Genomic DNA, 18288 nt, shown 5'->3' on the forward strand with positions numbered 1-18288 from the left:
CGTCTTGGGGCTCCCGGGAGGAAGCGCGGGCGCTCCGGCCCCTGGAGACACCGGCTGGGGCGCTGAGGCCGGCGCACGGCCGCTGCACTGGGACCCTGGCGCCCCTCACAGGTGCGCGCGAGGCATGGCCCTGCGGCCCCTCGGCCAGGCGGGGAAGCGGACCGGGCGGAGCGATTGGATCACCCCATTGTGTCCCCGCGGGCGCCCAGGATCACCAGGAGGCCCGGGACCCGGCCCCAGCAGCGGCCTGGGCAGGCGAGGGCGCGACGGCTGGCTCACCCCACGCCCCGGACCGCGCCGCCCGGGCCCGACGCCTGCCTCCCCTCCCCGCGACTCCCCACCCAGGGCCGCTCATCGTGCCGTTCCTTTTCCACCGCCCTCGCAGGCTTCACAGCCTCTCTCGGGCCACAGGTGCCCCACCCCTGCCTCACAGGGCGCTGAGGGGGTAGGGGGCGCCGAGATGGGGGCCGCGAACCCAACTGCGGGAGGACACCGGGCCGGGGCCTCAGGCAGCCCCTCCCGCCCGGCCGAGGCCTGGGGAAGGAGGGAGGTTCTGTCTCCACAGCCCCAGGAGCAGAGCCGGGAGCCGAGAGCCCACGGGGCCCTGCTCGCCTGGGAGGCCGACCAGAAACCGGACCGGCCAAGGACGCGGGAGTGGGTGTTCAGAATTAGCGAAGGGCCAACTCGAAGGGTACCCGTGTCTGCGTGTTTGGTTCTGCGCATCCCCCTCCCACTCATTTTGTCTGGGAGGAAAAAAAGGAGAGCGGACGGATTTGTGCCGACCCCTCTTTCCGCAGTCTGGGAACGCGGCCGCAGGAAGAATTGCTCATAACGACACTTAAGCCCCGACACTTGAATGCTAAAGGTTAAACTTACAGTCTGCAGGGAAGGGCTTCCTGCCAACTGGAACAGTGGGGCGCGCTGCCACAGGCCCTTCTCCACCCCACGCTGGCCCCCTCCAGGTGCAGCCAACGTCACCTGCGCTTGGCGTTTGGGCACTTAAGCGAGAGGAGCCCCTGGGTGCTGGCTCTTCCCCGCCCCCCACCTCCAGGGCACCTCTCCTTCCTTCCCCCCCTCCCATTATTTTGCCTATGGCTGTTCGTACCTCGGTTTGCCCTTGGGAACCCTGTCCTGTGGGCTCCAACTAGTCTCTGCTGCGGAGTTGGAGTGAACACTCTCCTTTGCAAGGAAGATGCGGGGTTCGCACACATGGACACTTTGAGAGAAACAACATTCCTCCCCTGTGCCTTTGCTCTGGGCATTTGGTGGCCCCTGCAGTTTGGCACAGGTAAAACCAAAGCTAATACATTGAACCTAGTGCCCAGCCTTGGAGGGGTCTGCAGGGAGATCCTGGCTGTAAGAAAGCAGGCAGGAGCCTCATTTTGCAGGTGGGAAGCTTCCCCAGAAGGAATAGACATGGAGGTCTCTATCCCAGGGATCCTGTGCTGGGCGCTTGGGACCTAGGGCACCTCTTCCCTTTTCCCTCCTGGCTCCCTTCCCCTCTCAAAGATAGTAAATTTCAACTCAGCGCCCTTAAAGAGGATATTTCAGTAGGAGATGGGTGGTATAGTCAAGGGGATGGACATTAGATCTAGCAGCCAGACAAGGTGGCCCTTTTTTCTAACTCCCTTCCTGAAGACCCCGTGTTTCTTGAACACCTACTATGTATTAGTTCCCTGCCAGGCACTTTACGTGTAATTGCATTCAATTCTCCTAGTGGCCTTGGGAAACTGAAACTGATATTATTAGTCTCATTTTATAGATGAGGAATACCAGACTCAGAGAGGTTAATCCACTCACTTAAGGTCACACAGCTATTAACTGGCTCTTCTTGAATTCGAACCCAGGTCTTTCAGGCTTTAAAGCTATTTCTATTACACCAGCTGCCTCTTGTCAAGATCAGGAAAATGAGGGGGCCCAAGGGAAGATAAAAGACATGTAGTGTAAATGGTCTGAGCAGAGGGAAAGAAAAATATTCTAGGGAGGATTGTCTGGTTTTGTATGGATTCAAGGCTAGGATACAAGTCACTGATGGGCATGGAGCATGTTCTTTAAAGGGAAAAAGACAGAAACAACAATGAAATATAGCAACGTGAACAAAACCCCGGGATGACAGCAACAGAACATAACACATGAAACGATTGCTCAGTGTACCCCTGAAATTGCAGGCTTGAGGTGGCCATACCAGGGGATGATCATACTAGGCCTTTTTGTTCTTCTTTCTAAATTTTCTTACTGTGTCTGAAGCTCAGACAAGTTCCTTACTTCTGTGAGTCAGCAGGGCTAACAGGAAGGGGTGATCAGATGACCAACTACCCATGAAGAAATATTAGGAAATCCAGTAAACTGGGAATAAGAGAGGGCAGCGACATTCAAATGGCAGGCCTCTGGGGGTCTCCTGATCACTTTAGTACTCAGTTTTGCAGGCCCTAGGGGAGGGAAGGGTGTGTGTAGCAGCAGGCCTGCAGCCCCTTCAGAACAAAATGCCTGCTTTGCCTGTAGTGCGGTTTGGCTATGTAAGAGTCTTCCTGCCTCTGGCCTCCACAAATACCACCAGGCACCGAACCACTCCTTAGGGTGGTTCTGCAGAGTCCAGCAGCGTGGGTTGATCTGTCTTCAATGGGTTTAGCTTGGTTGACTCCGACTGAGGCTGTACAAGTGCAAGTGTGTGTAACTGGGCAGGACTGGCCAGGCCTACACGGAGGGGTTGCTGAAAGCCTTGTTAAGGAAGTACTTCTGACTAGGCAATCCAATTACATAATGCTGCAAAAATAACTCTGGGCGGGGAGTCTTGTCAGAGTGACGTAGTTTGTTAGCAGAGAGGGGTATCAAATATCTATGTTTTAACTCAAGGGCTAAAAGAACATTTGTGTGCACTGATTGGACCCCCACCCTCTTCCCCCATACAAAGTTGGGGGGTGGGGTAGGGAGAAGCAGCAACAATCTATATTTCCCCCTCCCTGCCTTTTTTCCCCAGATGCAACTAAAGCCGACTGCTCAATTTAGCTATATTCTGCCAATTTGTAAGTCCATCTTCAGAGTCACATATACACAAATTAGTCTTGCAGTGTTCTCTGCTATAAACTGAGTAGGAAAGGTTGAGGGAAAGAAATGAGCAGAGAGAGACTAAGAAATGAGAGAAAAAACAGAGCAAAAGGTTTTGTTTTTGGTTTTGGTTTGTTTGGGTGGAGGGGTGAATTATTTTATGATATTTATTTAGACTAGACTAGGCCTCCCATTAGGGTGACCAACTAGTCCCAGTTTGCCTGGGACTGTCCCAGATTTTAAAGTACATCCCAGGAATCTTCACAATCCTGGAAAACTGCAACAGTTAGCCAGTCTACCTCCCACAGGCTTTGGCTAAATCTCCACAAGGACAGAGAATTATGACCAAAATAAGGTGTATCCTTTTGATCCAAAATTATTCAAAGAATGACCTAAGTGAGATATTTCATCATAGAGGTAAAGGCCCTATTTCCACGAATTTGAAGGAAGAGTCATATGCTAGCTCCCCCCACCCCCCCAACACACACACTATTTTAGACTCTAAAGCTTTTCAGGTGGAAACATTACCTGCTCTATCTACTTTGCTTTTCAGATAAAGTTTCTAGATGAGCCTTTCCCATTTGAAAATGCCCTGAATTCCTGCCATGCTTTACTTGGGGACCTTTTTATATCATTTTTAAAGAACACTGCTTGATTGTCATTGTAACTTGTCTTTTTCCCATCTCATCTCTTTTGTGGGGTCTTAATTCCTCGCTGTGACACCATAGTCACATACTGAACTGTATCCAACTCTTCATGTATTCTCATTGAGTCTGTTAGCATTTTCTGTTTTCTAATGTTGATGATTACAGCATCTGATCCTTTCATTCTAAACTGCAGCCTTCCAATCCATCCTTAATCGAGATCCATCTGACCCCCTTCCAAGGAGACACAGGAGGGTAAGCAATCCCTGCCCGAGACACTCAGCCTCTGACTTTAGATTTCCAGTCCTCCCCACCTCTATTCTTCTTTAAAAGCAAAACGTCTCTGAACTCCTTGAGCTAATTATAAAAGCAAATAGCTCCCCCTCCCTGAGTCATATTCTTTGGCTTGTAAAACTGCAGTTCCACTCAGAGACCACCTTGTCGCAGACATGAAAACCTGCTTGTTGAGGACGCAGCAGAGAGGAAAGGGTGAAGCGGGCTCGCCTCCGCCCTCCCCCAGCAGGAGCTGCCTTTATGGAGTCTATTTCCAGTCTGTTTACCTGGCAAGGCCCACGTGACCAATGCAGAAGGAAATGCTGACATCATTGTCTCTCTCTCCCTCTCACATGTGCAGCCGCCCTCCCGGCCAGCTTTGCCTGCATTCCGGCATGCATCCTCTGAGCCTCTCTCCAGCGCCGCCCCACCCCCAACACTCACGCCTCTGACACTTATTCCTCTTTCTCATGTCGCACTTTCCTTTGTTTTCTTTTTTCCTTGTAGGCTGTCTCATGGACTGTCTCGCGTGCACACGCATGCACACATACAGCCACGCACGCACACAGATGCACACACAGACACGCGCGCACACACTTCTGGGTGCCCTTTCCTTTTCCTTCTCCGACAAGCCTTTCTTCCTCTTTCTATCTCAGATCTGTAGCCATTGAATCTTCACTCTGTTTTAAAAACACACTTCCTCTTTCTCTATAGATTCGAGATTTCTAAATTAAAAAAACAAAAGTCTGGGAGGCCTAGAAAACCTTCCAGGCCCAGGGTGGGGGCAGGGCAGAGCAGGGCTGCTCGGTCCAGCTCTTCAATTTCCTGCTCCAGTGGGCTTCGAGATTTAGGTGTTGGGGGTTTGGTCAAACATGCCTTATTTATTTATTTATTTATTTCTGTTCAGCCTCTCCTCTTCCAGTCTCTGTCCCACGTTTTCATCACTGCTGCCAGCCAGGGCGACCTCCCTTCCCCACAGCCAGACCGTAGGTCCCAGCAGCTGTTGGCCTTGTGCGGAGGGAGGACGTGCAACTCGCGCCTGGTCTTTTCGGAGCAGCTGCTGCGGCTGGTGCTGCGACTGGTGCTGGTCCTCGTTGTGTTTAGCACGGAAGAGTCCTCTCAGCATCCTCCCAGCCTGAGACCCGGGGAGCTGGGAAAAGCCCGGAGGCAGAGAGGAGGGGCAGCGGTCAGCGCAGGTGCCTCCTGCCTGTTCAAAGGGCTATTTATACAAGGAACCGGCAGGGCTCTGGGGTTTGGCTGCTCCGGAGAGCTTTCTTGGTGCACGTGGGCGCAGAGCCAAAGCATGCAGTTTAGAGGAAATGTTTAATAAAGACATGGGAGCCTCAGACTGTTTATTTATTCTCACAGAAAGGTGGAGGTACGGTGTGCCTGGAAACTGCTTTAAAAGCGGACAGCAAGGTAGAGAGGCCAGAGGGTGAAACCACCGTGGAAATGAAAGGGAACAGCTCTCCTGGCCAAGGGGCAGAATGCAGGTGGTGACCTGCCTTTTTGCTCCCATATCCCACCCCTGGCTGTCACTGGCGGGCTCCTACACCTGTTAGTTTGGGGGTGGGAGGTGGAAGGATGCATGGGAAGGTGGCACAAGAGTGAGACTATTAAGTAATCATTGCTATGGAGTCTTTCAGTTTTGGAGGGAGCTGGGGAAGGGTATGCAGGAAATTTCATTCTCCATCCTTGAGTCTAGTTCAAGGCTCGGGCTCACTTCCTCATGTGGACCCTGTCTCAGGTCCAGTGTCCATAATGAGCTCACCCAGCTTCTCATGTTTAGCTCTCTGGGCAGATTCCTTGGATTAGTTTATAACTATACAGGCATCAAAATAACAACAATATCCATTGTTTTTCTACACAATACCTGTGATAATGTGGAAATGCACGTGCATTTATGAGTAGATTTGAATTCACATTATGGGTTACCCCACCCGCTTCCCCAAGGATAGGGACCCTATGGAGTATACACTGCACGCATCTCCATAAATGCCCACAGTGCTAATTGTTCTGAGTGACGTGCCCATGGTGAGGAGAAGGAAGATGATAATGATAATGACAGTGATGATGATACTGAATTGCAGATAATGATTCCAGGATGAAGACAGTTCTGGACACAGAGTTATGCTTAACAAAGACAGAATGAATGAGTGAATGAATGAATGAAATTTAGAACTTCTACTGTGTTTCTCTGAGATCTGGTTCTTTATTTTCTTAAATGCATAATTATTACTTATTAATAGAAACATAATATTAACTGCTATGCCTGTGGGCTGGGCTAAAATGTCATAACAGTAATATAATTGCTTTTCATCATCAGTGTATTTTTAAAAATATGAATTAGGTACTTAATACTAGCAGAGAGGCAATGTTGGCAGCTTGAGACAGACTCACCTTATGGTCAAAGCACTAAGGACTGAAAGCCAGAGACAGATATATTTCCCAGCTATATACACAACATAAATAAACAAATTAAAAAACATAGAAAAGTAAATAAGAAAAAGCTACTGGAAGAATCAAGATCTTTCTTTTCTTTGGCAGCTGACTGGTACAGGGATCTGAACCCTTGACCTTGATGTTACAACACTGTGCTCTCACCAACTGAGCTAACCCGACAACCAAGGTATTTTCTTAAACAAATAAAAATGAAAGAAAACTTAGAGTAGAAAGATCACCTGAGGCATGGGTCCTAGTCCCAGCTCTGCCACTAAGAGCTGAATGGCCTCCAGCAAGTCACTTAATCCTCAGAGTGTGTCTTCTCCTTGTAAAATGGAGGTAACGGTACACACCCCTAGGGTTGCGTGAGAATTAAATGAGATGACAGAGATAGAGTGTCTAGCACACTGCCTGGCACATGGCAGGTGTTCAGTAGGCAGTAGAAATGATGACTAATACCCCGATACTACTGGTGCTGCAGGGTTGGAGGGTAAAGATCCAATGATTGTGACAGTGCTAAATAAACTAGAAGGACCTAAACAAATCTAAGATGTTCTTTCTTGGCATTTTGGGGCTGTGGGTTAAATCCGTTAGTATTGGGAAATGGGGCAATGAGATAAAGATATATGATCAAGGGCAAACTTTCTATATATACATGTACCTGATATACCTAATTCCAGCTATAAAGTTACTGAAATATGAAGAATATAAGTCCCTAACAGACTTCCTCAAGGGGGTGTTGTGAAGATTAATAGTTTAAAATGACACAACAGTTATTAAGGTGCTTGGACTCCCTTGAGCAGAGAGGATATGTAAATCTAAGGGATAATCATAAAAGTCATATCATCACCATTTCTAGCAACAGATTCTTTCCTAAGCTGGAATAGAATTTCCAGAAGTATCTTTCTCTTTTGGAATTACAGAGTATGACAGATTTATTTCCACACATCTCACTTGCTCTCAGAGTTATTGTTTCCTCTTATTTTTTTCCACCCTCTTTGGTGACAGAGAAGCCTGAGAACCAATCCTGCCAGGAAGTTCTTGGGGAATTTTCAGAAGGACATGCAAACAGGGTATATGAATGACTGTGAGCAGCTAGCATTTACTTTGTTTTATTAAAAATATATATTCATAACTGATCTTCGAAGCATATCTGAATAATCAAAACCATGAATGACAAACACGTTAGATATATTCGTCAAGACTCAAAGGATCCTCTGGGCGAAGTTACCATCATCATTTCCTCCTCTTGAAGCAGATCAGTCGACTTTCCCCCTGCTGTCGGGCCCCTCAGGAAGGACGTGCTATTAAATCCAGACCCCAGGATAGGAGCTCAATTGCCCTCTGGATATCTAATGCCAATCCCCAAATTTTCTGAATTTATTGGCCAGGATGTTGGATGAAGCAGGTTCAAACATCTTGCTAAATAAAATATAGATTACATTGATCATTTCCCCTCAATCTACTAAAATCTTGTTACTCTTTCATGGAAGGAAATAAATCAGTTTGACAGAACTTGTTCTGTCAAGTGATATAAGTTCCCAACACTATATTCACTGCAAATTATTCTAGAAATGATTTGGCGATCATTTTTTTCCAGGTAAAGTTCCAGATTCGGACATTACAGACTTCCCTTTTTCTTTTCTAAAATAGAAGCATTAATCCTGCTGTCTTTCAGTCTTCCCAAGTTCTTAAAAATGAAGTGACTCTCTATGATTTTAGCCAATAAGAACAAATTTCTTTATAAACAACTTTACTCTGAAAAAAAAAAAATCTACTTTTAAAAACAGGTGTTTCTACTAGTGTTTAAGGAATGTTTAAGGGTAATGATCGTGCAAAACCAATGAGGAAGCAAATGGTCAAGGTTTATGATCTCTACTTTGACAAGCCTATTTCCACATCTCTCCCACGGATTTAGGTATTATCTGAAGAGATTTCCGGATTGGGTGGGTTCAAGGTCAAAGACAGGTGTACTAAATTTTCAGACTGTGTCAATTTTGTAAAATCCCATGCAGGTCAAAGCCATTATTTTCCATAAACACATTGAAAGTCCACTAGGAAGTAAGTGAGAAAAATGGGGGAAAATGTATGTAACACCTATTAGCTTATACCTCGTAACATCAATTACAGTGGCTATAGGGTCTGCACACTTCCTGAAACTTCAGGGCTTAAAAAAAAAATCCAGAACACTCTTCATGGAACCAACCTCAAAGTCAGAAAAGCTCCTACTCTGTGAAGACCAAGATGGAAGCCTGAAGGCAAGATCCTTAAAATGAAATTCACATCTCTTGGGTACTTCTAGGTATCTCTAGGGTTTGGGGTTTCTAAGCTTAGTAGAGACAGAGGTGTAAAGATTCTGGAATAGAAAACCCACACTGCCCTTGGCAGGTTGCAGCTTGGTGTTTACCAACCTTTGTGAGCCCAACATTTAAGTTTCTTTATCCTTTCTTTGGCCCACCATTCTCAGCCCAGGTTATCCCCGGGCACCTGCCTCTGGATTGCTCAGCATTGCTGGGGACGTAAAGGATGTGAGTTGATTGCACCTGAAACAAAGTCCTACACAGCAATAGCCAGTCATAAACGGTTGTGGGCTTCTCAACGTGTTCCCCAAACCTGCTACTCCACACCTTTCCCACACTCCTCAAATCCCCCCAGCCTCACTCTTCCTCAACTCTGAGCAAAAGATTTCAACCCCTTGTTTCTTGAAACTATGACTGGTATGAACTTCATCAACTTGCCTGTCACATTACCTGAAGGTGCCTCATGCTGCACCCTCTGTTCCACCATAAAATATCTTTGTATCCTTAACTGTTATCTCCTTTCTCCTATTCTGCCTCGATCCCACTGCAAATCTTTCCCAGACTCTAGAGCCCAGCCCTTCCAAGTCCTTCCAGCCTCCTGCTTCTGCACTTATCTCTCCCTACTCTATCTGTCCCCATGGCTCACTTGCCTCCATCACTGTCATATCTTTCTTTAATCCATTTATACTTAGAATCCTGCACACGCTCTATTCTCTGCTAGTAAACGACAACAACAACAATAACAGCAAAGCTTCCCTTGATTCTTTCACCTATTCCATAAGCCACCCTTCCATTTATGACCCAGCTTCCTGAAGAATCACTCAGTCATGTTCCCTGGCCTATGCTCGAACGCTCCAGTGCTGTGGACGGCTCTGACTATGAGGGAAGGGTGGTCATTACTTGGAGCTTAAGTTGACTCTTCTGTAACTCCTGCCCACCAGATCTAGTGTCATCTGGTGAGGCCACACAGAGCAAGTTTAATTCCCTGACACAACCTTTCTCCTGTCCTGTCCTCCTCTCTCTGATCTTTCTGAGCTGGGAACTGCCAGCTCCTTCCACTGTTCTTCACATGACCTGTTCCCGAGTCCCATTGACTTCCTGTTTCCAATCTGACTCACTTCTTAAAGGGTCGTGGCTCAAGATTAAATGACTACCCATGTCTGTTCTGTACTGCAGCAGACTGGGACTCACTGCTTTTGTTCTCCTCATTACATTTCGCTCATTACAATTGTCGAATCCTCCTCGTATCAATTTAAACCTCTAAGACAGTGGATCACCTATTTCAGTATGACCCAGGAAGCTTTACGTTGTGGGCTGAATGTTTGTGTCCATGCAAAAGAGGACCCTCACCAGGAACCGCATCTGCAGATACATTGACCTTGTACTTCCCAGCTTCCAAGAGGAATAAATGTCTGTGGTTTAAGCCACCCAGTCTGTGATTGATTGATTGATTTTTAGCAGCCTGAGCTACCCAAGACACTTTAATAAATGCAGATTCTTGGGGCTTACCTTGAACTTGTTGAATCTGACAATTTGGTAGCACCTGGGAATTCACATTTTAAAAAACAAGTATGCCAGGTGATTCTTAAATGTGCAAAAAAAGTCTGAAAACCGAAATGCTCCAAGGCTTTTTCAATAGCTGTTGCCAAGCCTGGCCCCTCTGCCAGTATTTGTGCACATGAGGTTTTTTTTTTTTTTTTTCTTTTTGTCTTTTTTCGTGACCGGCAACGGGATCGCAACCCTCGGTGTTGCGCCCGCACCACGCTCAACCAGTGAGCGGACAGGTCTCAATATGGGATCCGAACCCTCGGCGGGAGCGCCACTGTGCTCCCAAGCGCCGCACTCTACCGAGTGCACCAGCGGGCCAGCCCATGCACATGAGTTTTTAGATCGAAGAGCAAGACCTTCCATTTTCTTGTGCTACATTTCATCTGGTTAAATTTGGTGATTTCCTTTAGTCTATCAAAAATCTTTTGAGTTCTTTATTCTGTGACATATGATTTCATGACAACCACACATGGATTGAGACCAAAAACATTAGTTCCACAGCATTAGGAATCTCCTCCACCTTGACACCAATTACAGTTAAGCAATTACTAACAAACTCATACTTCATCTTCTTTACCATGAGATGAATGGACAAATTGTCATTTCCCATATTATCAAATGCCTTGCTAAAGCCCAGCTATTCCTTGTCTTCTACATTTCTGTGATCCACTGGTATATACCAATCAAAGAAGAAAATGAAGTTCTGAACGCCTCTGGCACTTAGGTGATAGGACCCCTGAGTTGTAATTGTGAATGTCCTTGTCCACATGTTGATTCCACTACTATAGAAAGAGCTCTTGAACTCCAAGGCTGTGTCTTAGGTGCCTCTACACATATCACAGCACCTAGCACAATGTCCTACTCAGTAACTTTTCTTCGAATAAATGAATGAATGAGTTTTACATTTTATTCCCACTAACTTACTTTCATTTTTTTTTATAAGATGAAAGCAGATCTACAGTGAATACTGGAAAAATTATGCTTCTCAGGCATGAGGAAAGTGGTGTGCCTGGACAGATCTCCACAGTCCGGATTGCTTCTCTTAGTCACTGCTCATAGAAACGAGTTTGTTAGAATAAAGGCATTCTTCGAAATGCAGTGTGATGAAAACGCTGAGAAATGATGACATAGTTTCTGAAATATCACAACTTTACAAGCATCTGTGGTAATGGCTGAATTAGATACAGGAAAGGAGGTTTAAAAAAGAAATCAACAGCATCTTTTGCCTTAGTGGAGCCATCTCAGTCACCACAACATGCATACAAGGTTTTTTACGTGCTTAATTCTAATGAGACTGCTTGTGATGACGTATACAAGTATATCAATAGGGTATGACATAGCTAGACAGAGGAATCTTGCTCTCTCTCCATCATTGCTTCCCTCTCCATCACCACTGGTAACACAGTTGAGAAATTCTTTATAATATAGAGGGTATAGATTCTGTATAATATAGAGGGTAAGCAACTGTAAATAAATGGCGGAAAGTTCTGTGGCTTCCACAGGTCAAGTGCCTTTCTTTGTGGTTGCATCTTTCCTGTTTCTTATAGTCCAGAGAAGAGTCCACAAATACTCCAGAACACTCCCCCCACTGGAAAAGCCACACAGCCCCAGGTTCACATACCTGTCCTACATGGGGTCTAAGGCAGTGTTTCTCAACTGGGGGTGACTTTGCCTCCCACCCTCCAACCCAGGGATATTTGGAATGAATGGAGACATTTTTGGTAGTCACAACTGGCATCTAGTGGGTAGAGGCCAGGGATGCTGAAAAATATCCTACAATGCACAAAACACACTCACTCTGCCAACAAGGAATTATCTGGCTCAAAATGCCAATAGCAATTATCTCAATAAACAATTTTAATGAAAAAGCATCCAGAGTACCACTCTCAAAAATTTCTGGTCTAGGCCTATGGTTCCAGCCCCAAACCTAGAAATGCTGCTCCACCTCAAAGAGTCATGTAACTACCTGTCGTGGGTCTGTGAAGTAACTCAGAGGTGACAAGCACCATAAGGGAATTTGCAGTTCTCGGTGAGGTGAGGGTATCAAGGACAAAAGCTCTACCTAGTGGACTGGTTTGGATGGCACTCTGGAAGTCAGAAGGTTCTGGTACACACATAACAGCTGTAGATCTGACCTCCAAGCAGCGTAGTGGGAAGGCCTTTGGTGAACTCTGCTCAGAGGGCAGCCTGCTTCTCCACAGATGGAGAAATGAGGCTCGTAGGACCTTGTAGGACATGTCATAAATGGTCATAAATGAGCCCTGAACAACAACTTCTAAAGATGTAACTGGAGACTGAAGGGTCCAGAAATGTGAGTGTAGTGGGTTGAATTATGTCCCCCAAAGCTCCCTGAAGCTTGAATTGTGTCCCCCAAGTTTCATGTATTAAAAACTTAGCCCCCACTGTGACTGTTAAGAAGGTGGGAAGTCATACTATGGTAATTGAAAGGTGGAGCCTTGAAGAGGTGATTGGATTGTAGGACCGTGCAGTAGTGAATGGATTAGAAATGGTGGTCAGGGGCCTGGTCCTGAGGGCTTTACAAGAAGAGAGAAGAGTCTCTCCCTCTCTCTGCTCTACCATTTTTGCAATGCGATGCTCTGCTGTCACTGTCACCACCACCAAAGCTCTCGCCAGATGTGTTTCCTGGACTTTGGAAACTATAAACAATAAATTTAGTTTTTCTTATAAATCCAGTTCCAGGTATTTTGTTATAAGCAGCAGAAATGGACTAATACAGCGAGGTAGACGCAAAACAAGTGCGCCAACTGGAAAGCGGGCTGCTTTTCAAGCTGACTCCAGGAAAGTCTTCATCCTATAAGACTAAAAAGGAGACTCACTTCATCTAAGGTCCCTGGATAACAGATATATTTTCTGTAAATTTCTATCACTTTTGATATGGCCAAGTTTTTTTTTTTTTTTTTTTTTTTTTTTTTTTTTTTTTTTTTTTTTTTTTTTTTTTTTTTTTTTTTTTTTTTTTTTTTACGAAGTGAATAAACATTTATTATTTAAAAAATAATTTTAAGAAAATGTAATTTTATTAATATTATTACATTCTATGATGTTGTTGCAGAACAGTTAGGAGGGAGGGGGAGAGGGAAAGAGGAAGGAAATGGGATGGAAGAAGGTGGGAGGAGGAGGGGTGTGTTCGAGGCCTGTGGCACCACCCTCATTCCCACAGGGGAGACCGGGGGGCTTCCAGCAGTGCCCTGGTCATTGCCAGGCTGGGTGCAGATGTCAGGGGGTGTGGCAAAAGCCCTCGCCCCCCCATCACTCCAGCTCGGGTACCCAGGGCCCTTCTTGCTGGGGCTTGGTGGTCGTTGCTGCGCTGGTTGCGCATGTTGGGGGGGTGTGGCCAAAGCTCTCGTGATATGGCCAAGATTTTAAACACCTCCAGTTTTATGTCATATGGAAGCGTGTAGATTTAATGAAGCCTCCAGATGCCCCCTGAGAGATGATTATAATTCTAATTAAAAATGGGCGATGACAGACGAGAATCCCATGGGACACTATAAGCAAGTGGCATTCGTACATCTTCTTTCATGGAGAAGCTTATTTTGTTCGTGCCAGTTTGAGCTCTTTCTAGTAGTAAAGGATAGTGTTGCCAAACTCTAACACATTATGAGATTTAATGTGGTCCAAAGATCAGGAAATGTTTTAAATTGCAAAGGATAAAAAAGTTTACAAGCTGAGCCAGACTTTCATCCCATTATTTCGTATACCTGCGCACACCATCTCCATGATTACATACAGCCTACAATATAAGAGGAATCACCTAAGGGAACTCTATCTTAGTGTCACATCTAGGTATGGAGAAGGACAAGGGAGGAAAGAGTGGGGCATAATGAGAATTAGGGATCTGCACTCTAACAGGGCTTTGGTTAGGTATGGCAGGTCAGAGTAGGTAGTGGGGCATGAATGCAGGTAACCAAATGAGGGTTAAACCATTACCAGGTAGGTGTTGAAGTTCAAGGCAGTCAAATGCATAGAATCAGGAGATCAGGCAGATTGAGATACCAGTATCAGAAGGCAGAACCACTAATAGGAGCTCATCTTACCACGAGAAGGCTGGTCTGCCAACCTCTGTGATGCTGGCCCTGCAGGCTAGTCATTGCAGAATCTTGGCCCTACTTAGGTCCTGAAAGGGAGGTCACACTACTTAGTATCTATGGAGGAGGTACAGGGCAGAGCGTAGCCAGAAGAGGCAGAAGCAGAAGGGCACGGCTCATTGGAAGGCCTCAGGGTTGGATGGTGCCTCTGAATTTGGACGTAATATAGCCCTGGGACCAGATCTCAGCAGTCTGCACAGACCTACACTCGCTTCATAAGGCAAAGGTGGTGTAGATTATGTACTTGCATCTCCTTAATCTGTGCACATCTTTTACCAAGGAAAAATCAAACAGGAGAGAGCTGGGTGCACATGAAGCCAACCGTGTCATTGAACAAAAGGTCTGGTGCAAGCCACATCAGGGACTCCACTGTGATTAAATCACAGATGTAGTGACCACACTGTCCACTGACCCTGCACTGACTGGCACAAATTGGGGGCAGGTTTCTGACAACAGAATTCCTGTGACTCAGGATTCATTCCTAGATAGGATGAATGTTCCAGGCAGAGAGCTCTCCTCTTTGCGGACAAAGAGCCAGAGACACGATGTTGCCCTGGAAGACTGACCTGCAGGCTTTAATAATGATCATTGAGTCCTCTGTTAATGACTGGCAAGATTTGGAGATCCACCAGCGTCCAGACCTGGGTAATTGTCTGCAGGATATAAGGAGGAAGAAATATTCCTGACCCTGCTGTGGTTGCTTTGAGGCTGGTGGTCCCCAATTTCATCTCCAGCTTCAATTCCTCCCCAAATCTTACACGAGATCCACAAAATGTCTACCTGTGATTCCCATAGAGGCTGTTTTCTCTGCTGGGAACACCTCAACCCTTTCCAAACTTCTCTAGGCTGAGTTACTTTCTTCCTACTCTGCTCTCCAAGTTTACTGTACATAACCCTAAACTATGTTTGTGATTATTTGTCTACTTGATTATCTTTCTCATGAAGCAGAAAGTACTTTGAACTCAGGGAACATTTGTTTAAGTGTCCGAGTGCTGTGTGCCTAGCATAGTGTCCATCACATAGTATATGTTCAATAAATGTTTGTGGAAGGAAAGAAGGAAGGAAGGAAGGAAAGAGGGAGGGAGGAAGGAACGTTAAGTTAAAGAAGCAATAAAGACCAGTAACCAGGCAGACAGCAGTGTCAGGCTCTTCAAAAAAAGGATACCGGTCAGCCAGTCTGGGAGAGACCACCTCATGGAGATTTACAACAGAGCTGGCAATGGCTTTCAGTAGCTGCAGGGCTGTGACTCCCACTGAATCTGTTGGCCAACCCCCAGGGAATCCCTCTTTCTTGGATCAGCTAGCCACTTATCTCCCTGGAAGGCCAGCACACAGTTCTGTGCTGGCGACACTCTTACAGGGCCAGCCAGAACCAGTCTGAGGTTGGCTGTAGCAGAGAGTTCCTAGCATCCCAGCAACTGGGCCTTGCTGGGTCTTGTCTCTATCCTACCAGTTTCCTATAAGGCCCCATAAATGTGATATTGCGGTATTTGATAATAAGAATGACCAAAACCAGTCAACCATAATTTTGGCGAATTGTTCTCATCTATTTGATGATATTCATCAGATGAAAGAGTGTGCCGAGCTGAATCCTCATTCAGAAATTCCCAATATACAGCTTTTGAAAGTGCTGCATAATTTTCAAAAATATTATCCAATGGTGACAAAGATTATTGTAGCTGAAAACCCTGAAAATATCTATAAGGATTTTTCGAGACGTTTCTTCTACTTTCCACTCACCTTGCCCAATCATTAAACTCAGTATTTAGGATATTCAATGGAACATTCAGCACATGTCCTTAACTGCTCTTAAAAATCAGTTCTGTCGATATATAGCCATTCAGAGAAAGTGCTTTTAAGCTCATTGTTGAACATGGTAATGTGGTATCTTGCAATCACAGAGTCAGAGAATGTTTGAACTAGAAGGTATCTTATAGATAGATTAGTCTGGATTAAGGACACTAATGCCCAGCTGGAAAGGGTGAGTAACTTAGTAACTTGCCCAAGGACACATGGCTAATGAGTGGCAGAATCTGGATTGAAATCAAACACGATGATCTTAAATCGCCTTTCTGCTGCTGTCGTACATACCACCAATATAAATATATATATATATATATAAATAAAATAATAAAATTTTGCATCACACAGATCCAATTCTCTGAAGAAACCATCAGCCCTACTAAAACAATAGCCCATTTAAATTTAGGGCAGCTTGGTCAGGCCTAGAGCCTCACCAACCCCCCAGAAAACAGAGTATTGTTTCCATCCAAACCTTGCTCTGAAAGGAAGCCTGTCAGCTGGCAATGACCTCGTGAGACAACTTTGGGGAGAGCAAAGGGCCGAGAAGAGAAAGGCCTCATTCTCACTGCAAACAGGAAGAGGAAAGAGAAAAAGCAAGCTCTGTCTCCACACAACGTTTGCTGGGCTGGCTATGAACTGTTCCAGTATGTTCCATCAAATAGACGCCTTCATAGAATCAAGCCAAGCGCGAACGCTGTGTCTGGGCCTCCCACTCCCAGGACACACACGTGGGCCACCTCACGAATGCTCCGGCTCTCTCGCACCCTGGGAGAGCACTTATATGGGTTTCATGAGGCTAAGTAATAAACACTTTGTCTTCACCCTGCTATTTATGGGTTGCTTGGGGCATCCTGTTCTCTCTACTGCCCTTACCTGAACAGACGGCTCCCGCAGACCCCGAGTTTAATAGGGACAACAGTAAATCTGCAAGCAGCTCTGTGCACCCCCCTTGCTCCTGCTTTCCTGACCCCGTGCTAATTGCAGGGAAAGGCCGATCTGCCTCCATTCACCTATTCTCCACGCTCCCTTCCTAGGTTCAATCCCTTCTCCTTTTTCCTCGGGCCCTCATTTTCTACCTTCCTTTCAGACATCTCTCTAAGACATCCTTTTCTATTTCACCACTGCCAGGGATCCCTTCATTCTTCAGCGATGCATCCAACAACTCTGAAAACAAGAATAACTCTGAAAGCTCACGCCACCAGCTGTCACCTCCAGTGGAGGTTTTCAGCTCACTCTGGACGACCACACACAAGCAGAGCTCAGGAGATGATCTGGTCCTACCTGGCGCTGACTTCCAGGTTCACTGAAAGGCCCTGTGCTTCCCCTGGCACATTGCGTTTGGATTGCAAAGGGGAAAGGTGCACATTTGAAAGTCAGAAGTGTGTTCAGGTCAACAGACGTCTGAAAGCTGCAGAGGAAAACGCTGGAGGAATCCAGTGGATGCAGAACCACAGCAAATCACTTTGGTCAGTTTTGGGGCCTTTCTCACTCAGCTTCTTTGGGGTTTTCAGGGTTCTCAGGGCTGACAGGTCCTGCAAGAAGAGATGGCGTCACAGCTGCACCCTGTCCACTCACAAGCCATCCACAAGCCTGGAGCCCTGCCACCTCTCGGTCTTGTCTTCATCTTGGGCTAACTGGTCGTCTCCTGAAGACAGACAAGACAGAGAAGGATGCGTTAACTCGGCCTCTCCCCACAGAACACAGTTCGCCATTGCAGCACTGATTAAATACAGGACATTATCTCACCATAATGCCCTCCTGGCGGCGTTCCCAGGAAAATTCTAACTAATCATAAAAATAGAAAGAAAAACGCAACCTAAATTCCATTCCTCGTCTTAAATGAGTGATGTGTTCACTTTTATTTATTTTTCTGGAAGCGAGGCGGGAAAAGAAAATGAATTTTAGGGCTTAGAAAAACAAGCTACTAATAGTACTAAGTAGAGCTAGGCGGTGGTGCAGACAGCTCAGCTCTACCAGGGATGTAGCCGGCAGGGCTTGGGTGAGTCCCGGCCCTTCTCCTATTCTCTTGGCTGTAAACTTTGGGTTTAAAATGGGAATACCTGGCAGGGCAAAGCCAGGATGGTGCAAGGGAGAGGGGAGGGGTATGGGGTTGAGTGTGGACACACA

At 46.1% G+C, this 18288-nt stretch overlaps 1 pseudogene; it reads left to right on the forward strand.

Annotated features, from left to right (window-relative positions):
• Nucleotides 1-460: 460 nt before the first annotated feature.
• Nucleotides 461-17795, forward strand: LOC103595419 (annotated as a pseudogene).
• The last annotated feature ends 493 nt before the right edge of the window (nucleotides 17796-18288 follow it).

This window comes from Galeopterus variegatus, unplaced genomic scaffold (genome assembly GCF_000696425.1).
Source record: "Galeopterus variegatus unplaced genomic scaffold, G_variegatus-3.0.2 Scaffold77, whole genome shotgun sequence".
Taxonomy (NCBI): Eukaryota; Metazoa; Chordata; class Mammalia; order Dermoptera; family Cynocephalidae; genus Galeopterus; species Galeopterus variegatus.